This window comes from Chlorocebus sabaeus, unplaced genomic scaffold (genome assembly GCF_047675955.1).
Source record: "Chlorocebus sabaeus isolate Y175 unplaced genomic scaffold, mChlSab1.0.hap1 unalloc_scaffold_256, whole genome shotgun sequence".
Classification (NCBI taxonomy): domain Eukaryota; kingdom Metazoa; phylum Chordata; class Mammalia; order Primates; family Cercopithecidae; genus Chlorocebus; species Chlorocebus sabaeus.
Window position 1 is genome coordinate 120,219 of NW_027327544.1, and position 23,876 is coordinate 144,094.

Genomic DNA, 23,876 nt, shown 5'->3' on the forward strand with positions numbered 1-23,876 from the left:
CATGCAATTTGGAGGTTGAAGCAGGAGAATCACTTGAGTACAGGCAGCGGAGGTTGCAGTGAGCCGAGGCCGAGCCACTGTACTCCAGTCTGAGTGACAGAACGAGACTCCATCTGAAAAAAAAAAAAAAAAAAAAAAAAAATTGCTGCTTCATGCTAGTAAAGTGGGCAGATTCTACATGCCAACTCTTATTCAAAGGTCGCCTAACACTGACTCAGGAACTCTGGCCCTGATGTGCTTGAAGTTTTAATGCTAACAGTGTTAAAGACCACTCCCCCAGGAGCTCTGAACAAGTACTCCAGGTATACGCTGAACAAGACCACACACTCTCTGACCGAAATCTAACTTCACAGACCCAAACTACAGAACCACAGAAGACACTGCTTCTGTCCTACTTTGTGTTCTGCCACCGTTTGTGTCCATTATTTCCTACAAACCATCTCATTAGAATTTAGGGCACACAAAAGGCCAATACAACAGGGTTACTTTTCAAAGGTTTGCAGGTGAAGAACAGATACAATGCATTAGCTTCCTATTGCTGCTGCAACAAATTACCACAAATGCAAACCTCCTCTCAGCCCTGGAAGTCAGGAGTCCCAGGGCTGAAGTCAATGGGTCAGTAGCTTGTATTCCTGCCTGGAGTCTCCCAATTCATAGAGGCCACCATATAGCTTGACTCACAGCCCCACACCCCTCCTACCACTGCCCCGGCCTCAGCCCTGCACCCCTCTGGCCCCTACCCCTGCCCCACACTCGCCCTCAGCCCCACAGCCCTCTGGCCTCTATATCGTCCTCAGGTCTCCTCCTCTGAGGCAGACCCTCGTACTCCCTCTCATCAAGGCACATGTAAAAACACTGCACCCACCTGGACAACCCAGGGTCCTCCCCCATCTCACGTCCATTACACTCACATCTGCAAAGCCTCTTTTGCCATGGAAACTTCATTATACTAACAATCATTTAACAAGTCCATTCTAATGATGTGAAAATTGGCGTTGTTTTCCTCCTAATGAACAGATCAGTCACCCATGTAACCTATAAATATTTGACTATTAAATATACAATACTGTAGGAGACAGAGATGAGGAAGACGGTTCCTCCCTGAAAGACGACTGGACCCTAGACGGAGGGATGAACATTCTGAACAGAATCAACGTAACTCAACATTTGAGTCGGAGAGACCAAGCAACAAGACTTTCAAAAAAGCAACCAGAAAGTATGTACCGTGCCTGTAGTTCACAGCTGAGCCTGGCGTCACGAGCACGAGTGTGCGGACACGCACACAGGGCCCAAGTATAAGATCAAATATAAGGAGCTTTCCACTGTAGTATTTAACTAGATCTTATTACAAAATAGCCTCCTGATTGCAGTTTTTATTCAAAAAGTTCTCTGTAATTAAGGAAATTAATTTTCCCCTAAAAGACATTTCTCTATCTATCATCCCATATAAACTAAATGGGCATATTAAAGAGAAAAGACAAATCTTTGATTTAGGGGGTTTGCCTACGACTTGGATAAGCATGATTTTCTTCTGGCCAAGCAGGGAGCAGCTGGACCAGACTGGAGGGAAGGAAAAACAAATTTCCACTCTGACCTCAGTTGGGCACTAGAGTCTTCCCTGTCAGAAGGTGCGTGCGGTGCTTCCCACACACTAGCCTCTGACGAAACTCAGCCCAAGGGTGTGGGAAAAGGCTGTCTACTTCTGAAAAATCTATAAAGTGCAGACACATCAAAAGCTTCAGAAGACTGCAAAGGGCCAAGGAGACCACTACACCCTTGGAGTTTACAGAAAATGGTCAGCATCACACGTGCCTGAGGTCCAGGGTCAGCTCCCAGCTGCCGCGACGCCGTGAGCGCAGCCTTGGCTTCCCCTCTGATGCAGAGAGCTGGTCACTCTGCCGGCAGCACTCAGAGCTCAGAACATTCTAGATGAAAGCAACGTGTTCCTTTTAAAATGGGGAACCGGGGCAGCACAACTGAAGCTCTACGACTGTCTCAACTACTGGGTTTCGGTGTAGCATTAGGAAATCATGAGAATCCAAACCTCAATTTCATACAGATTCCAGATTCACTGCAGGTTCCAGAATTTCCTGAAACATTCTTCCAATTTATCACTCAGGATTCCCTTGCCAAAGCTAATAAAGTCTACATTCCTTATGGAAAACCCACCATAAGCACCACCACAAATAAGATCAACTGACGCCCGCCCTTCGAACCAAACATAGAAACTGTTACTCACTCAAGACTGTGCTGGAGGCAGCTCTCAGCTGAAGCCGAATCCGTGAGACTTCATTATCCCCATTATGGATTCAGTGTGAAGACTGTCAGCAAACCAGGGCCCCAGTGTGAAGCAGAGAACAGATCCTCTGATGCCGGCCTGAACATTTCCTTCCCACCTCTGTCTGGCATATTGAACACCCTCAGATCTACTGAGTCACCCACATTTGCAGGTCATTTATCCAGCCACCAGGATAACACAATTATGCGATAAAAATGCCTTCTCAGGGCTTTGTCATACTCAACAAGGAAGCTCAGAAGGCTAGGTAAGCGCAAGAAAGGGGGAAGCGTCCTCCAAACAGACAAAAACCAAGGAAAACCGTGCAGAGACTCGAGAGAGAGAGCAGAAACAGAGTCCGCTGTAGCCTTTCAGGCCCTGCTGGCCACAACCCTGCGTTAGGTGGCACCATTTCCACGGATGCAGCCTGCTGGGCCCATTCGAAAGGTCCCACTTGCGAGACATTCACCCCCACTTTCAGCTCCTGCAAGACCCGCTGCAGCTCCACTCCACCCCGGGGGCCGACTGTGCAAGTTTTCCCGGTGAGACCCCTCAGAGCCTGCTCAGTGTCTGAGACTGGGAAGCACCAAGGATCCAGAAAGGCACAATCCCATTCCCCTCGTGCTGCTTTCTGGGTTCCAAGTTGTCTAACGAGTCCTGCATAAACCCCGGGCTGGGGAGCCAGCCAGGGCCCAGCAGCACCCAGCTTATGCGCTCCACTCACCCCACAGAGGACCACGGAGGCCCCAGCACGCTGTCTGCGGGGCAAGACACCAGAAACAGCCACAGTTCAGGGTTCTGCCACCCGCCCCGCTGCCGTCATTACCTGCTGTGATCTGAATTCTCATTGGTTGGAAAGGTGATCCCACAGCTCTGCTGCCGTAATTACCTGCTGTGATCTGAAATTGCATTGGTTGGAAAGGGGATCTCACTGCTCAAGCACTCCCTGCTGCCTCCTTGCAAACAACATAAAAAATCCAAAACCCTTCTTAAAGAACGTTTACTATAACCTCAAAACAAGACCCATCCCAAGACCAAGGAAGATACACACGCACATCTGACACCTGGTGGACGTCAGTGACCGACGCCACGGCTTCCGTGTGGCGTGTGAAGTGGGAGGCCTGTCACGGTGACTCAGGCTGGGGTCTGAATAGGGGTCTTCCAAGCAACTAGGCAACCAGGACGCACACCCCAAAACCCAAGTCCCCGCACTCATGTACCTGGCAGAAATGCTGCGTGGCCATCGACACCAGTTGTGAACCAAGACCGATCTGTGTCCTGTGGCCCTCACAACGTCCGTACACATCTGGGCCCAGCACAGGCACGCACGGCACCCTGCTCACCTCCAGTGGGGCTCTCTCCTGCCAAGGGGGATGGCCCTAAAGTCCGTTGAGATTTCTAAAGCTCTACAAAGTCGTCCTTCCTCCTGCTTGTTCAGAAGACCTAAAGCTCTGAAGATACCAGTGAGAATTGACCTAGCCTCTTAAGGCAGCTCAAACACCTAAACACGGGAATGCTGGACTTCTCTGCCCTCGGGAGCAGCCAATAACCCACTGGGCTAAGCAGAAGGCACAGATGTAACATCCAGAAGCCAGTGGTGCTCAGGATTGCAATCCAGGAGCCGCCCTTGCGAGTCCCTCCAAGGCTTCCAAGTCCCACTTGATTGTTTTCATCGTATCTCTATAACATCAGAGACATTATATCTCACGGTATCTATGAGGATCGTCTCTACTTTTATGAGCACATATGCTCCCTGACTTACCATGGGATGAAACTGTTCCAATAAACCCAGCATAAGCTGAAAATATCCTAAATAGAAAGTGCATTTGACATAATAGTTTCAACTTATAACGGGTTCATCCAGAGGCAGCCCATCTTGGGCCAAACGATGCACTGAGTGTGACTAGTTCACACCATCACAAGGTTGAAAAAAAAATCAAAGATGTAACCATTGGGAGCCAGGGACCATCTGTATTGGGGCTCCTGTCTTCAGAGACAACAGAAATCTCTTCTTAGACAAGAATCACAATTTATAATCCTCAAAATGTTAAACTTAGTTTAACAATCTAGAGGTTCAAACAAAGCCAAAGTAGGCCCACAAGGCCGTTTGTGCCATTAACTAAGACACACGACTCTGTAATAACCCTCACCACAGCTTCTCAAGTGGGTCCCAGAGGCGGCTGAGGCTTGTGGCTACGGACACTAACGAAACCAAAATCAGAGTACGCAGGTGCAGTCAAGTCATATGACTTCTCCACTAGCATATGCACAGATGTTCATCAGCAAATCTGATCTTTGCTTTACCTCCCTCCCATGACCTAAAAAGGAGTCCACCACACACACACACACACACACACACACACCACTTCAAAAACATAATTAGTACTTGCATTCAATTCTGGGCATTCGGAATAGACCTAATGGGGGATTAAATCTCTCCTCCAACCCATTGCTTAATCTTCTTAGAGGATGAAGGTTTTTGCATAACACAAGTCAACATATAAAAGATCTGGTATAGAAACAGACTTTCAAGTGGTCCTCATTATAGTGATTCAACTAATATACAAAGGACCCAACACACACCAGTGTATATTAGAAGAATGATTAATTTGTTCCCTCAAAATCCTAATATCTACACAAAAAAAAATACCCAATACACATTTTATCATTCTTTACCAGTATAGTCATACAAAGGAGTATCACAAAAGCAAAAGAACACATTTGGTTTGACTCACAGTTCTAAGTTTAATATAAAATTGCTAAAACCACCAAGACAAACATGACTATGAAATATTTAATGATCTTCACCTAAATTCAAGTCATCATTCAACCACCAATACCTCTGCTTTCCTTACAGGAACTTTCCAAAAGTAAATTCTGGAATTAACAGGACAAAATTTTCTGGTGAAAGAAATTAGGAAGAAATTGGTTGAAGGCAGTTCCTTGACTGTCAAACTGTTACTCAACAATATTTTGTAAAATAAAAGCATCAAACAGATCTTTACATTAACTTACAATCTACCAATCAATACTGGAGCAAGCTTTAAATATCAGCCACATTCTGTCAGGGCTGACTCACATTAAATCAGCATCAGTCTCATGTCTTGCAGCATCCACAGCTCATCTTCTCAAAACCCCTTAAGATTTCATAATTAACTCAATTAAGCAATCTAAGTCATCTCCTTGATCTTTGACATGAAGGGGTCATTTTCCCCCAAAATAGTACCTCTTTCCTTGACATGATTTAATCTGTGGTTAGAGTATTTAACAGTATTTCCTTCCTTCTTAGAAAATAAAATATACACCTTTCCAATATGAAAAACACTAACTGATAATGCTATAGGTTAACCAGGTCAAAAGGGTTTTTTTTTTTTTTTTTAAAGTTAAAAAAAGAACCTAACTGCATCTTTGGACCTTATGTGAGGTAGAGTCCAGGGTCACTGGGACCCCCACTTGGTCAGTGCAGCTGGGTACCAATTAAAGACAGAAATCCAAGGGTTCACTCAAAGCCCCTTCCCAGCTCTTCATCCTAGTGGAAGCCATGGGCACAAAGGAATGCGGCCTTCCACGGAGGACTTTGGGGAATGGCTGCTTGAGAACATCAAAGTGGCTCACGTCTCCCGAGTATAAAACCAGTGACTGCTCTCAGCTTCAATGCAGCACCATCCACAGCAGCCAAGGTCTGGAATCACCTGAGTGCCCTTCAACAGGGGATCAAGGAAAAGTGGCCCGAACATACACAGGAGCAATACTCCACCACACAGCTGAGATCCCTGTCATCCGAGACAGGATGGATGGAGCTGGAGGACATTACGTTAAGCAAACGAGCCAAGCAAAGAAACGGAGCATGTTCTCACTCATAAGCAGGAGCTGAGAGCAGATCTCATGGAGGCCAAGAGTAGGTAGTCAACAGGGCCAAGCAGAGCCCACTCATAAGCAGTGTGGGCAGAGGCTCGTAACGGGCACAAACACACAGCCTAATGGGAGCACAAGACCTACTATTGATAAATCAGCAGGGGGATGGCAATGGGTCATCTACTGTGTATTTCAAAACAGCTAGGAAAGAATAACTTGAACATTAACAGCATAAGGAAAAGAAAATATTTAAAGTGAAAGACTTCCCAAGTACACAGATTTCATCAATATAGGTATGAATCAAGATACCACATGCACTCTGAAAACATGTACACATATTATGTATCAACAAAAACAAAAACCAATGACAGAACCATTTGCGAAGCATGTGCAGGAGAAGAATGGGAAGCCTGACATGGTGTGGCTGTGTGTTCCCACCCAAATCTCATGCTGAATTCTAACCCTTTGTTGGAAGTGAGCCCTGGTGGGAGGTGACTGACTCATGGGGGTGGTTTCTAATGGTTTAGCACAATCTACCAAGTGCTGTCCTCATGATAGTTCTGAGATCTGGTTGTTCGGAGGTGCATGGCCTCTTCCCCTTCACTCTCTCTCCCCTTCCAGCCATGTGAAGACATGCCTGCCTCCCCTTCACTTTCCACTCTAAGTTTCCCCAGATGTAGAAACCTGTACAGCCCACAGAACTGTATGCTAATTAAACCTTTTTTTCCTTATTACCCAGCCTCAGGTAGTTCTTTATAGCAGTGGAAGAACAGTACAGTCCTCAAGACCAGCAATGTTGTCCTTCTACCCAGCAGCCAACAAGGTCCCACACACTAGCTGGTTTTCCAAAGCCTTTGCCAGAATGCTGAGGCTGTTTTGGGGATACGGACTTTCCCCATCTCTGGCAAACCAGATGGGGCATCCTATTTGCCTCTTACCACCTTTCTCAGACAAACCCCACCTCTGAAACATCCTCCACCAGGGGCCTCCTTCAGCAGCAGCAATGCTGAGTATTCCTTGCACTTCCCTTCTTCTGAACAATTAAAGTCTTAAGCATATTTTTCCATCTTCCCAGCTCATTGAAAAAAAATATCATATGCTTTCTATGTTCCTAACACACACACATGGAAGAGAAGTGCCGTGAGGGCAGGGGTTCTTGCATTCCCGGATCTGAGCCTGTCCCTCAAACACTAGTCAAATTCATACTGACATAACCAGAAGCAGAAATGCAAATATCCACACGACTTCAAATACCCTAAGGATCTAACAGGCCGAGTGGCCCATTTAACTATGGTTTGTGCTGGGCCATTCAACTGGTGTCCAAATTTCTGTCCAAGTGAGCTCTTTAATTTTGGGACTTTGCAGACAGCTGTTTTTTGTTGTTGTTGTTGTTGTTCTGTTTTGTTTTTATTAAAGGGATCTATTACAGTTACAATCAAGAATATCCCAGGCCAAGAGTGGTGGCTCATGCCTGTAATCCCAGCACTTTGGGAGGCCAAGGTGAGCGAATCAAATGACGCCAGGAGTTCAAGACCAGCCTGGCCAACATGTTGAAACCCCATCTCTACTAATACAAAAATGAACCAGCCATGGTGGCAGGCACTTATAATCCCAGCTACTCAGGAGGCTGAGGCAGGAGAATGGCGTGAACCAGGAGGTGAGGCTGCAGTGAGCCAAGATCGCGCCACTGCATTCCAGCCTGGGCAACACAGCAAGACTATCTCAAAAAAATAAAAATACACCAATACGCCCAGTTAGTTCTTCACCAATGTCAGATACATCAGTTTAAAGAAAAATAATATGAATGCATGTTTTTAAATTTCAGTGTTGAATTTAACCATATCTTTTAAGAAGATACGAAGATAGATGTTCCCCAAGGATCGGGGGAGAAAAAAGCAGTTCAGAAAATGTTAAAACCTCAGGAGAAAAACAAGGATGGGGTAAGACCTCAAGGCAAAACTTTTTCTTTGCACTTTGATTTCAAAAGAACAGAGATGCCCAAAATATGAACTCTCCCATCTGCATTTTATATTCCTCTATATCCTTTGAAAGACTGGAGATGGGATCCCAGGTTCCATAGTGCCCGGCCAGGGCTTACATCAGGCCGATTCCTCTACGTCCTTTGAAAGGCTGGAGATGGGATCCCAGGTTCCAAAGTGCCTGGTCACGGCTCACATCAGGCGGCATCTTTCACAGCCGTTTACTCCCCTGACTGTGCTTAGAGAGCTCTGTGGCCCAATTTACACAAAAAGTCCTAATTTACACACGTTCATCACTTTGAGCAGAGTCTCAAGAAATGAGACAAATATTGACACTCCACAGAAGCAAGTATTCTCTTCCGAAAAGTCAAGTGTGAGGTAGGTTCCCATGAGCCAGGCAGCTTGGTTACAGAAAGCACTGGCTGACTTGCTGGTTTAATGTTAAATGCATTTGGCCAGGCGCGGTGGCTCAAGCCTGTAATCCCAGCACTTTGGGAGGCCGAGACGGGCGGATCACGAGGTCAGGAGATCGAGACCATCCTGACTAACGCGGTGAAACCCCGTCTCTACCAAAAAAACACAAAAAACTAGCCAGGCGAGGTGGCGGGCGCCTGTAGTCCCAGCTACTTGGGAGGCCGAGGCAGGAGAATGCTGTAAACCGGGAAGGCGGAGCTTGCAGTGAGCTGAGATCCGACCACTGCACTCCAGCCTGGGCGACAGAGCGAGACTCAGTCTCAAAAAAAAAAAAAAAAAGTTAAATACATTTAAAATGTTAAGTGATCCGGCCCCCCTCCCAGTGGGTGTGTACGTTGAACTGGCTGCAGTACTGATGCACAGACCACGTGGTTTTACTTCAAGCAGAGCACACCACACCCAGGAAGAGGCCAAAGGACGGCATCGAGGTCTAGGACAGTTCTAAGGAGAGCTGCAGTCTGAATGCCTCATCTGCAAATAATCTCTCATTTCAAAGGAAATCACTGAACAGGGTTCATAACACATGAATTTTAAAAATTCGTATTTCTAATTTCATCCCATTAGGACTATTGAAGAACAGATGTGCATCTGCTCCAAGTCAATGAGAGGACACTCAAGACAGTCGCTCACAGGTCCTCGGCCTCCGCCTCTCACCTAGAGAACGTCAGCTCAAGCCAATCACAGCGCAGTGTGATTTTCTATAATATGCACGCCTGCATCTGAGCTGAGATGTCAATGTCTGGAATGTTCCTGCCAGGCCCAGGAGGAACTGCAGCAGCTGTGGGGACATAAGCCGCTATGGAATACAATTTGGAGGGAACTCGAGGCAACTGAAACTAGTTCCACTGGTTTTTCTTAGCAAGGCTTGACCAGGCAAACTGTTATCACTGTTGCTAATTCATGGTAATTGGGATGGGGACTTAACAGTAAGTAATTAGAGCAATTCTAGAATTTGCTACTCAGTTACAATGGCACAGATTCCTGAGAATGGAAGAACTGTTGCCCAGGAATAGAGTTGAACAGGTCCTCCCCACGCCCCAGGAAACATGACATTTCCATGCACCCCTGCTTTGTTCCCCGGCCACCTCATCTCAGTCGTCTGATGGCATCACTCCCCAGAGCTGGAAACACCTGACCTCTTGTCACCCTCCCATCTGCCCTGCCTTCCTCCAGCCCGGGATGTTCAGCGATGCCCACATACAGGACCAGGAAACCAGGGTTATCCTAAACCAGTGCCTGCATTCAAAGTCCTCCACGGCAGGACAATGACCAACGGCCAATACTCCCAGAACCTTCCACCTCAAAACGGGAGCACATCAGGATTCAAGCTGACAACGCTGCATTCTCTTTACCATGTACATATGGAGGCATGTCAGGTTCCACCTAAAGGTATCAAGTTTCACGCTGGTCAGGAGCCCAAACCTAGTCACTCTGCATGATCTCAATTCACCATCCACAGAGAAGCCTGCAGTTTTCCTCTGGTGCACGGTGTGGACAGCGGATGCATTTCCTCTGAAAACTTGGAGATGGGATCCTGGCCAAGGAGGCCAGTCACCCCACTCCCTGCAAGGCCCAGACGTGCCCCTCTGCTGTCTGCACACAGTACCCAAGTCTAGCAGTGCTGGCTCTGTGGTGGGATCCATCTGGACCTCCAGAGGACCTGGGGCACAGGAACCGTGCAGCCTGGCTGTAGCCAGAGGCCTAAAGGATCCCCACGAGGCTCTCCAGCCAAGGTGCCCTCACCACAGGCAGAGCCATTCAAGAGAACTGCCAGCTGAACTGGAAACGTCCCAATCTGCTCAGCCAACACAGAAAGACAACAGCCACCTACAGCTGCTGAGCCCCGAAACGTGGCCACTGGGCCTGAAGGACTGAATCCGGAATTTAATCTGTGAAGTTCTTTTCAAATGTGTTTGGCTATGTAATCAAATCTTTATTCTAATTAAATTTAAAGGAGCCTCTGGCTATGGGCTCCCTTGTCGGGCATCACAGCTCCAGGAAGTAAGAATGGGAAGGAGAGGCCCAGAGCCTCTCTGCATTCTCCACCCTAATCCAACACGTCATCATAAGGAAAGGCCCTCCAGGAGAGGTGTGCATGGGAAGAACTGGGTTGGCCCTGACACAAGCATGACCCCCATGGCATCACAGCTGCCTCAACCAACAGGCAAGACAATGATGCCCACCTGGACAGGTCACCGGATGCGATGATGCACCCCAAGCCCTAGTCCCACAGCAGCCAGAGACCACCCGTGCTCGTCCCGGGTGAAACACAAGCCCTAGTCCCACAGCAGTCAGAGACCACCCGCTGCTCGTCCCGGGTGAAAGAGACAGAGCTACCCGAGCCCTCAAAAGCAGAAAGAATTAAGGAGGCAATTCCCATGATTCCCACGACACACATGACACTCCTCGGAGACAGACACAGGCTTCGCTGTGAAAGTGCAGAGGATGGTGCAGTCCCTAGGTGGGCTGCTTCTTCCAATGATCAGGGAAGAAATCAGATCCGTTTCCTTGTAGGAGAATCATTTGTACCGTGATTAGACAGAAGACAGAAGGTGGCTGACGTTATCAAATCGTCAAGCACTGCACGGCTGTGTCTCCAAGGAGGGCCTGGAAACTTGCAGTCACCTGTGTAGGGGCCGCAGTGTTAATGGAGACATGGGTGACTGAGGTCTGGCTTCCATGGGGAAGCTAAATTTGAACTTTCATCACTGAGGAATCGGTCATTTACAGTCACTCACTCTCAATGCACAAGAGGGCTCAAGACACTGCACCAGACTTCAACATTCAGGATTAGGGTCAAATTCACAGGTTTTACAAAATGTATTTACTAGGGATGCCAAAAGAGATGTAGCTTCACCCCCCTTCCCCCAGGGTTTGCTTAGCCCCTTCACCAGTAGATCTAAACAACGGCTGACACATCCACGCCTCGTCCATGGCAGCACAGAAAACCACTCGGAAGACAGCCACTCCCACCAAGCTTCCTGGCTTTGGTGTTTAAAATCTCCATCGTTTAAAATCTGTATCTCATACGTGAGATTACACTCCTCTGAACAACAGACATTGCAACTGTCATTTCACCCAAAAGGGCTTCAGGAAATGACATGTGGCGCAGACGCCAGAGGTCGCCGGCCGCCTTACTCTAGCCTAATTCCTTTGTGCCTGTGTGGAGGGTTCACAGTTACAGCCCAGTCACATTAATGACTATATGAGAAGCTCAGGGCATAGATGAACTCAGTGCTGAATTTTTCTGTTTATCGCCCTTTTGTTTTATCCAGAAGACAGCTGAGAAAAGTTGGGGCCGATCATCTCCTCTAGTGTAATGACTCCAGCCACTTCTCTTCACCCCAGGTCACCCCTCAGTCACACGCTTTTGAGAAACCAAACCAATTCTCTTCCCTTCACTCTGGGTTCCAAGCCCTAAATTCCTCCGCTTTATCAATTAGATTATCAAGCAGCCGTTTGTAATCTGGACTGCAATCTGATACAAAATTTAAAGCTAATTTAGGTGGCGGTAATAGCTCCTATTTACGTTATAGACAAGGCATGAATCAAAACTTTAATCTGTTCATAGGACCAATTTGGTAAACAAATCAATTATTCAGGTAATGATTGTCTACAGTTAGATGCAAATTACTTTGCTGATAAAAGATATTCCGGTAGGAATTTTTAAATCCATGGTCTGTATTTCCCGAGCCTGTCTCTGCACCTTCCCCGAGTGCACAGGAGGACTTCTCAGGGCATCCCATCAGCAGGCCCACGGAAGAGAATAAGCCCACAGCCCCCAGCCCAGGAATCACGTCCGAGCCTCAGCAGCCCCTCGTCCAGCCGGGGCTTTCTCACCAGCACAGCACCCAGAGGTTTTCCAGGTTTAATGCCATGTGTGTGTGGAAAGTAGAGTGCTGGAAAGACCACAGTGGACATTCTACAAATGCAAATTCCCTCCTGGAACAGCCCAGCAACCCTCTGTACCTTCCCCAAAGTACCCATGCCAGGCAGGCGTAGACAGTCTAATGGGGTGCCTAGGAATCAGCATTTAACACGATTCTGATGAATAAAAAAGTTGAGAGGCCGGTCAGCGAGAGGCTGCCGGGGCCTCCACTCATTTGCAGGCTCTGAAGAGACACAGATTCAGGTAACAGGCCAGACAGGACGGGACAAGGATGGGGAAGTGGAGGGCAAATTCCATGGACCACCAACCACCCCGCCATCCCCACTGAGACTCCGTGATTTAAGAAGAGGCAAAGCCAGGGAGAAAAGATGCCCGCACCACTCGAGGGACTGAGATTTCACCTAAAGTGCACAGCATATGGCTGAGGGCCAATGCTGGGCAAGCCGAGAGCACAGAACGGGGTTCACAGGCCCAGAGGTGCCACCCACACCCTGCACAGACCTCCCAAGCACTGCCTGTGTCTCCTGCCTGGTTTATTTCCTCCCCCTCTTCTACTGTGTTGGTTTCTCAGCCGCCCCCCACCACCACACACCCCTCTCTACAAGCTTGGTGAACTGAAAAAAGCGGGGGGGGTAAGATCTGGGCTCTGGGGCCAACGTCCTGCCTCAGACATTAGTTCCAACCCTCCCAGCTGTGATGTAAGCCCCTGAGATTTCTCAAATGTGAGAAAGGAAGGTGACTGAACCCACTTCCCAAGACGGCTGTGGAGACTGAGATCACATATAGCCACACCTCGGCGTCCAGCACACGTGGGACCCCGGCCGTGTTGCCCTTGATGGGAATCCCTCTATGCCCCCTCTGCTACCAGAGCCAACTCCCAGCAGTACCTGTGGAGGGTGCATTCTCTATTCCCACTCCACTCACCTTCCATTGCTCCCCGCAGTGACCTGCCACACAGCGGCCAACAGCAAATCCGGCCCCTTTGGATAACCGACTACACCCCCCACCCCCACTTTGGGGCGTCTTCCACTTGCAGTTCCGAAGCAGAGTGAGAAACCGCCCTCAAGAGCGCTCACCTGTTCCTTATTGCACCTGCTACGCAGGGCCACCAGCAAACCCAGCTCCACCATACAGGTTCTGGTGGGTAACTGCCTCCCTCTCCCGCTTCCTCCTGGGGTGTCTGGGAGGCTCAGAAACTGCCCTCCAAGGGCACTCATCTGTTCCTTATTGCACTAATACCTCCTTTACAGAAATCCACTTTGACTTCCAGCACTGCAGGTGTGACAATTTAGGAATCTTATTTGTAAGCTCCAAGAGCTTGAGGTCACGTGCACCTCACCAGCATCCCAGAGACCCAGCACTGTCCCACTGTATTTATGATTCCAAAATACTCCTTCAAAATGTTATCGGCATTTGGTTTGCACATAAAATGCTAAAAATCTTCAAGTGAAACCAATATCTTCAACAGTTTGATTCAATCATAACATGCGACTTATACATCTGCCAAGTTGTAAAGCCTCATACATTTCTAACTTTTTGTATGGTCAAATGGTTCATTAACATAAATTACGAGAATCTCTAAGAGATGGGTTTTTTTCTGGCATTAGATGACCAAAGGAAAACTGGGTTCTGGCGGGCTTGCGGGCCTGTAGAGGCAGACATATCTGCTGACACAATCAAGCTCCTTCCCACTGATGTGGCCTCATCCCAAGCCCCTCACCCGGACGCCCGCAGGCCCCTGAAAGAGTAAGCTGACCTGCCCATATTTCTCAAATGCACAGCTGTTGTTCACACTGCAGATGGAGCTCAAGGCACGAGCAGGCCACCACACAAAATACCATGCACCGTCCACGCCAGGTGACGGTGGTTTTCACTCCATCCCAAAGCCCTATGTATGAGTTTACAGCCGTGACTACTAAACAGATTTTTAGACTCTCAAGACATACTTTGTTTGCTTTTATGCAACAAAGTTAAAAAGACTATCACTCAGATATAGGCTCTGAAATTGTGGAATAATCATTTGGGAACAGAGTCTCTGCCAGATCAGGATAAGCACTTGGGACAACACCCCGTGACCTCGGTCCACACAAACCCATCCAGACCAGAGGCCTCCCACACTGCTCTGTAATTTCTGTGGATTTCTGTAAATGAGGTATTAGTGCAATAAGGAACAGATGAGTGCTCTTGGAGGGCAGTTTCTGAGCCTCCCAACCACACGGCCACATTCAGGCTGAAGCCGCGCCACCTCCAGAAACACTGTCCGTCGCCGAGGTGTGCTTGGCTTCTCCCTTTTTCCAGAACTTAACAAAACCTGAAAGGACAGGTCTGTGTAGAAAAAGACAAACTACTTGCGATTCCTCTTCCCAGTTCAGGCTGTAGGAAGCTCGTTTCAGCCCTCACCGTGTTCTGACCTTTGTTCCCATAAGAAATAAAGTCAGAATTCTAGTCCCTGTCTCCTGGGCAGTGTGGCAGGCATACATACCTTCAGCTACATGAGAAAAGGGGTGGCGAGCCCCCTTCCTTCAGTGAAACTGCACAGTTCCCAGAACCCTGACGACATCCCCCTCATGCCACTGTGAACACCTGGACAGAGCACATTTCAATGCGTGCACTTTCGTGGGCTGGTTTTCTATTTCTCCACTAAATCACCCCAAATTTAGCGCCCTAAACACTGACTTATTTTCTCCCATCTCTGAAAGCTGGAGTCCAAAACAGGTCCCACCAGCTAACGTCGAGGTGTCGACAGGGCTGGCTCTGGGGAAGCGACTGTCTCCTTGCCTCCCGCAGCCTCTAGAGGCTTCCGCATCCCCTGGTCCATATGGCACCTACTGTCTTCAGGACCCACAGCAGCCCTGACGGCCCCTCAGCAGGAAGACGCAGAATGTCAGGAGCCCGGGCTCTAGTGCTAGGGCCAAGCCTCCGCACCCTCCCAGCTCCTCACACACGCCCGTGCGACCTAATAGAGATTCCACTTTAACTAGTATCACCTGTGTAAGGGGTAAGTGCCCAGCTATGAACTGGTTAACCTCGCTCACACAGACCCCGGGAATAACCTCACAGGCCATGGACCACTTCACAATGAGTGACCACCTGCTCGGGGACCTCTCTGGCCCAGCAGAGCCCTCCAGTACCTCCCCGTGGACTCAGGGTCTGCAGTACCAGAGGGTCCTGGATAAAAAAGACAGCTCTCATGTCGGCAGGAACCCACCAGCGGTTGGGTTCCCCGTACTTAAAGTAGCCCAGGTGGACAAGCCGGGCCCTGTGCAACTCCATCACAAGAATAACGGCTGCACGTGGCTAGTGCACAGGTGGCCACCCCTCAGCCCACCTGGCCGCGCTAAGTACATCACCGCCGTGACCTCCAATGAGACTCAGCTGCTGGCACAGTCCAGGTATCGGCCCTCAAGAACATTCTGGATCACAATTCACATTAGTGATTGCGATCAGGGCCACACATGGCTGAATGTATTTACAGGAGGACGCCACAGCCGATCTGGATGGACTGAGAACATTTCCCACTGTATATCCTAACAACACCATTTTATTTGCGCTTTATTAAACTTTTATGGCTTTTTTCTGCTTATCTACTTTATGGGAGTGTTTCTTGTTCTTATGACTGCAGTGATACTTTAAGCTACAGCTATTAATGTGTAAAATTAGTTTGGAAGACGCCTTCTCATTAAACATTTCACAAGCAAGTAGTCAGAGGCAACTAACCCGGAGGCCTGTTTTCTTCTCTGAGCCAAACCTACATTGGACTCAAAGAAAAGGGCACATGGAGAGGGGTTGGATCTCCACCGCCCATTCCTAGGGGGCCTCCTGGGGAGCAGATATGGAGGGAGAAGCCCTGGGCTACGGCACCGTCTTACTAAAGGAAAGTCCATTTGGGTAAATGTAAGTGCCAGACTTAAGAGATTAAGTAAACCATGAAAAGAAACCACTAACCACAGCTTCTCCAAAACAGAACTAAACTCCCTTTAGTTTGAATTGGAAAAGCAGAAGTGATGATCAGGATACAAAAAAAAAAAAAAAAAAAAAAAAAAAAATGACAAAGTATCTGAACACAGGAAAATAATCAAGGGCCACTGTCTCTTCCTGTGTGGGTGGGAGCCTCGCATCTAAGCTGGATTTAGGTTACTACTTTGGACTGAAAGTTATCCCCAACCCCAGTTTGTAAGCAAGTGGAGCAGAACGCTTCAATTATTTCAAGGTTTAGAGGTAAAGCTCTGTAACTCTCACAACTATTTTAATTGGTGTGAATTTTAAAGTGACTCAATCTGTTGGCTGGAGTATCTAATGGCTTAACCACGGGATCGTATTGGGAAATTATTCCAATTGCTTTTGTTTTTCCTACTGAAGATGCATTAGAACGTTCTTGTAGTTTGCTGTTGGCTGGTTCTGATGTTTGGTCCTGAGGAGGCCCAAGTACCCGGAGAGGAAGAATCTGAAACCTCAAGCCATTCGAGTGCTGTCTGGGGAGATGGAGACCCCAACCCGAGGGCCACTGACGGACTCAGCACGAGCCCAGGGCCGCCCGAGGCAACGGGCCACGAATTTGCCGCTTACAAAACCACATAAGCACACATCCCTAGGTGTGCACACACGCCCTGTACACGCTCACGTCTGCCCATACCAACACCAGCACACACCCCCAGGGGGGCACACAAGCTCTGTACACGCTCACGTCTGTCCGTGCCAACACCAACACACAACCCCGAGGTGTGCACACATGCTCTGTACACATCTCTCCCTGCCATCACCAGCACACACCCCCAGGGGTGCACACACGCTCTGTACACTCTTACGTCTGTCCATGCCAACAACAGCACACACCCCCAGGGGTGCACACACGCTCTGTACACATCTGTCCCACCAATGCCAGCACACATTCTGTACGCACTCACATCTGTCCCTGCCAATGTCAGCACACATCCCCAAGCTTTGCACATACGCTCTGTACACGCTCACATCCCTCTCTGCCAATATGAGCACACACCCCCAGGGGTGCACACACGCTCTGCACATACTCATGTCTGTCTCTGCAGCCTGAGTCAAACAGTCACAGAGAGGCAGAGGAGGAGGAAGGACGCGATGGGCACCGAGGTCCTGGGCCGGTTCCCCTCCCTACCTCGGGAGAGACACCTCATGTGATCCTGCCGTCACTCACCCTTCCGCCTCCATCCTCCATTCTCCCACATGGATCAGGAGGACGCCCACTGCACAGAGCTGTGATGAGCATGAACAGAAGACGGCAGAGCTCACGCCAATGTGCTGAGCACGGGGACTACGGAGTGCTTCTTTCTGCTGTGGCTGACATCATCAAACAAGAGGCTGACATGAGAATGTCACTCGCTGAGAAACTGAAACGTGTGACCTAGGAGCCTGTGAAGGTCTAAGAACAAACCAACAAACCACACGGTTTTGTTTGTTTTTCAAACACCATGGCCGGTTTTTTCTTTTTTTTCAGGCTCTACCTTGGGTATTATTTATTTTAATTTCAAAGTAATTCCAATAAATACACAAAATCACAGGACTGAGCATGGAGCATTGTTTCACTTCATGTCCTCCAGCCTTTAGGACACATTAAGGAAAGACATGATTCCAGGATTCCCATTAGAAAGGCTGCCCTGAGGCACCTGCTGGGGCAGCCAAATTGTAGCACTTGATGCTGCCCCCAAGCTGCTTGGATGAAACAGAAGATTCCGGAGGTCTCTTCTCTTCTGCCCCTTGCCCAGGAGAGAAGGTGAGGGGAGAAAAGTGAGAGAAGACAGGAAGAAGGAGGAGAGAGGGAGGGAAAGAGAGGGGGAGAGGGAGGGAGACAAGAGGGGGGAGAGAAGGAGAGAGGAGTGGGGAGGAAGGGAGAGAGGAGGGGGGAGAGAGGGAGAGAGGAGGGGGGAGAGAGGGAGAGAGGAGGAGGGAAGGAGAGAGGAGGGAGAGGGAGGGAGGAGGGGCATGTTCCACCCACCAAGGCAGCTGCACTGCAGAGAGAATGGAGGATGTGTTGCTTCTCAGGACAGCAAGTTCAAGCTGTTTATAATTGATAGCGTAAACAGTGACCAGCTGAGGACAAGGCTGCAATTAGAGATGACAACATTTTATTTTCATAGTTGATATTGGGGACCTGGACCTAAAGCACCATGCCTTGCCCTTTTTCCAGATGGGCCAATGCCTCTCTCTACTTGACTCTATTTGACTAAATACCCGATATTGACTAGGAATTATGACGTATAGGATACCCCTTACCACAGTAACATCAAACTCATGTTCTAAATGCAATTTCCTCAGGGACTGGCTTCTAACTTTGGGTGGGAATGTTAAGCTCAGTCTAGTTCAATTCAATAAGCATTTATCAAGAAACTCCTAGACCAAGAGCTGTGTTAGACACTGGGTATGGGGTAATGGGAATACGAAGATGTGGAATTAGAACTCAAGAAGCTCAAATGCTCTCATTTAATTCCCTAATGCAATTACCTAGCTTCAACTTGATGGCTGTAATGTCTAAATTCACTTTTTCTTTATTTTAGTTCTACATAACAAAGCATAAATAATCACAGAGGAATGATTCTGTGTTGGACTATTCAGTGGATAGAGAAGAGCATTCTGACCAGCGTGAGACACTGTCTCCGTTCCCAGGGAGCCCATGAGGTGGATGCACAGAGCACAGGCGTGAAGATTCAGGAACACGAGCGTCAGGTGATGGGAGGGGCACGGGGGCAGCACCAGAAAGATGCCTGCAGAGAGGCTGCTGCAGCCAGGCTGGCCGGGAAGGTCACGGGAGTGGGCGCAGGCACCTCCCTCCAGCTGCACTTGGTTTTCATGAGGACGCGTGCAGGGAAGGGGATGACACCGAAATGCTGTGGCGCTGAGGGGAGGAGGGGAAGGACACAGGGGCGAGGGCTGACCACCATCCCATGCCCCTATGAACGCCGCCAAAATCAGCCCCAACGGGGAGAAATGAGGTGGGTGAAAGAGGTGGACACACTTGGCTTCCATGGAATTCACAGATTCCAGTCATTAAAAATCCCTTCTGAGTTTTCATCTGGAAAACTTTGCAAATGTATTTAGGGACAAGAGGCAGAAGATGAAGCCAACACAGTTGGGCTCAAACCGCCGCCCTTCTCCTTCTCTCTGCGTCCAGGACCCTCCCTGGGCCCCTGAGTGCGAGAATCCAGAGCTGCCCAGCCCAAGGGCGCGGCCCCTGACCAGAGGAGGGAGCTGCACGGCGGGGCCCGCAGGACGTGGATGGCAGGATCTGTGCTATCTCGGTCCCAGGGCCCCAAGCAGAGAAGGCCTGGGGCTCCCAGCTGAAGTTTTGCTGTCTCCTCTGTCACCAAAGTCGAAAAGAACTGAGTGGGACCAACACCGCACCTGGCGGCTCCTCGGTGGCTGCTGACGTGGCCCTCAGGCTGCGGGTGAGACCTTCTAGGGGAGCCCAGACAGTGGCGAGAATCACAGCCACGAGTGCTCCAGTTGCCCCAAAACTCAAGCATAGCCTGAGGAAGGCAGCGCCCGCTCAGATCCCCGTCCAGGCTTGTGTGGCACACTGGAGAGCCACACGGCACCAGAACATGGCACTTTAAGTAGCATTCTGGGGGGTAGGAACACAAAGTGGGGTCTCGAGTGTCTCAGAAGTCACTCCCACCAGCCTGCGGGATCCGGACGGCCCCTTTGGATGTGGCTGGAGTCTCTCCAGGGCGGGTTCCAAAGCCCCAAGGATGAGGTGAGCGTCAGTCTTGCTCTGAGGAAGGCCCCTGACAAGTATCCTGAACATGCAGACACACAGCTGGCTGACTCATTTGAAGGGACCTGCTGAGCCACGAGCCAGGGTTGGCTAGAGAGAACTCGACTAACACACGAACCCTGCCCAGGCACCCACCTGGGGCGCCCACGAGAAAACTACGGAAGCTGTGAAGACGGAGGTGTCCACGGGGCCGGGAGAATCCTGGGAGAAGCCGCACTGGGGACCGGGAGGAACGGAGGGCTGGGCCCCACAAGCAAACGAGGGAGGCACTCGGTGCCCTGTAGACTCCTCTGCACTCACAGCTGCAGGCCTGGCTGGCAACACGACCTTGTCTGCAGGGGCCCAGGAGCACGTGTGTTTGGCAGGAGGTGCCCCCCTGGAGCCGCACTACCGGTACCGTCATTTTAGAGGCAGGTACCTGATATTAGCTATGACAATCAACCATGCCATCCTGAATTACAGCCGTGTCCTCAGCGGGTCACTATTTACGCTGACAATTACAAAGAGTTTGAACTCTCTGTCCCAAGAGGCAACAAGCCCTTCATTATCACGGCCGCAAGCCTCTGTGCAGCCCTCCTCCCCCGCCGCTTCCCGTTGGGGCAACATGAAGTCCCATGACGGTGACTCAGAGCCAGCCCAGTAGCTTCAGTGCAGGAAAAATCACAAAAACTCAAACACATCCTAAACATGGGCAGTTGATAGGAACTGATTCCTCAATTCAACCTGTTCGGAGGCTTTCTGGGCTAGCACAGCTCTGATCACAGGCTTGCGCTTTCTGCTGCCCGTGAAGGGCGGCGAGGAGGCCCGGCTCCGCCATTCTGCAGGCTCCGCTAGGTGGAGCCTGCCCTGTGTCCTCGGTGGCCTGTGCCAGACAGCGTGACCGTCGCCCTCAGTAAATACTCGGCACAGTGCAGCAGGCTTGGGGAAGAACAGAAAGTGACCTCTAAACCTGCAGAAGACGCTAAGCCACCCACGGCCTCACGTGCACTGTGTGTCAATCGCCTCCGAAGCAGGAACGAGCTCTTAATAGTTCCAGTAAATGCAAAGGCCACCCTGGAAAACTGCGTGAACCTTTCTGACAACTCACAGGTGGGGAGCCACTGCCTGAGACACAAAGGTAAAGAATTAACCTGAAACTGCATATTATAAAACTGATTTTAAATGATGGCGCTTAATTTAAAAGACTCCCAAAAATACTGCATTAGAAAGTGACAGAGTGAAACCGTGAGGCTGACCACAGGAGTCCCTGGAAATTTCACCAAATGTTGCGTCAAAACTGGGAAACAGAAGAACCGCACCTGATGAAACATTCGATTAATCACTCGAGTCCTCCCCCCATACGAAGCTATGTAAAAAGTGTTCCCAGAAGGCAAAGTGAGCAGGAGGGTGGTGAACACACAAAGAGAGAGCCACGTCGTCCACGGACCACAACAAAAGAAACGCTAACGAGTGTGGATGACACGCTGGAGTCCAGGGCTCTGGGTGCAGCTGGGACAGGGATGCTCAGGGTCCCACTGTCCAGATTGGAAACCAGGGTGGAAACACCAGGGAGCCTGTCCCAGGGTGCAGAGCCAGTGAATGGTGGTTCATACTGGGCCAATCCCAGCTGCCAGGCTCTGGGGCTCCTCGGGACCAAATCCTGTTAACTTCACTCTGAGGTGCCAGAGGAGGCACCATCCCCCAAAGGCACCTGGAGAAGTGGTGTTACCCTCCATCCCCTGTCCCTAGCGTTACCCTCCATGCCCCTGTCCTCAGCGTTACCCTCCGTCCCCCTGTCCCTGGTGTTACCCTCCATCCCCTCTCCCCAGTGTTGCTCACTATCCTCGTCACCTCCAGGCCCCTCTCCCTGTCCTCCCTCATTTTCCTGTTCAGTCAGAACACATCACATGTCTCTTCCCTTTTCAAGAGGCTCAGCTGCCCCCAGAGGCATTCCAGCCTATCCGGGATGGGGCACACACCCTGGGGAAATGCCAGCACAGGGCCGGAAGGGCCTGAGACCCTCTCACTGTTACCCAGGAAGGATGGAACAGCCCACGGTCACGCTGATTGTCAGGCGGGATGAAAAATTCTGTGTTTGAAATGTTCTTTTCACTGGAACTGTTCGGACCATTCGTGAACGAATCAGTTAAATACCAGCAAGGGCCATTCCCGCTTATTCTCTGGCTACAGTTTTCCACCCACCAGCAACCACACCCCTAGGAATTATCCCTAACGCACAATCAGCGCCTTGTGCCTTTTAGGAAAACCTCTTTCCCTCCAGCTTTGTCCTCCTTCCACAAAAGGTGCCTCTGACTGTCTCACTCGCCGTACCAGGATGTCACTCGGCTACTGAGGAAAATCTATGTGGGGCTCAGAGGTGGGTGGCCCCCGTATAGGCAGCAGCTCTGTGACATCCTCCGAGGAGCCTGGCCCAGGCCTGCCTCACACGCCAGGACTCTGTCTTCGGGCCCTCGGGCCCCCGAAGCTGCTTTCCCTCCAGGCGTCCTGCCCCAGGCAAGAAGGCCGGACAAGGGCTCAGGGCTGCAGAGGGTCGGGAAAGCCTCCTGACACCACCCTCTCCAGGACCCCCCATCGGCATCCCAGCGTCTGGACCTGTGTCACCAGCCCCTCCGCCGTGCAAAAGAATTGGATTTTCAACTGGGTGTGCTGCTTCCCTAAACAAAGTAGGGTGTTGTTACTGAGGAAAAAGGAAAAAGTTGGCATCTTCTTGGCAACTCCGCGACATCCAGCCACCGGTTCTCATCACCCCAGAGATGTCCACCCAGGGCAGATAGTGTCTTCAACCAAGCGCCACTGACCCAGAAGTGCAGTAATTAGTACACTATCACCAGAGTCACCCACTCCTTCACCTTTACACCCAAGAAAAACATGTTAGCCAGGCAAACTAGATGTCCAGGGGGTGTAAGGAAACCCCAAACCTGCTTTAAGCCTCAGACTTTTGAGACCGTTGAGGGCCATGCACACAAGAGCAAGGCTGCACCCGAAAGCTCTGCTCCTGCTGGACGTCATGAACAGACCACACGGCTCAGCCACATGGACCCTTCCAGGACTTCACGAGAGGGACCTCCGTGGTACACGCAATGACGTGCACTTCGTTCAGCCATGAACACACCACGCCCTGGTTACAGGGTCGGTGATCCACCTCCTGCCGTCAGTCACCCACCTCACCGAGGGTCTGCATCTGCATCTGGAATAACTTTGCTGTTTCACCTGGGTACCAAAATGCAGCATCGCGATGTTTAAAGGTCTTTAAATATCAACACTCCGGGTGCAGTTCTTGTCACTTCAATGCAGTCACTCGAAGCAGGCCTCACTCACAACTCTGAGGTAGCTCATACCTTCCCTACCTAACCAAGGAAGAAACGAAGGCATGGAAGGTGCAGCTCCTAAGGAGCAGATTAGGATTGAAACCAGTTATCTTCATCACATGTTGACCTACCTCTCAGGCTGAGATAACGTTCAAAATTAACCAGGTAGAACAGCGTTCCATAAATCAGCAGGAAATGGTCCTTGTGGATGGGCTGTGGTTATTCCCTGAAGAACAAGACCATTAGCCCAAAAATCCACCTGTGTCACACTCAAATGTTTACATATCCAATTATTTTTAAAATAACCCAATCAAGCATGTTCACAGCCATTTAGAGCCATATAGATTGTCTGCTT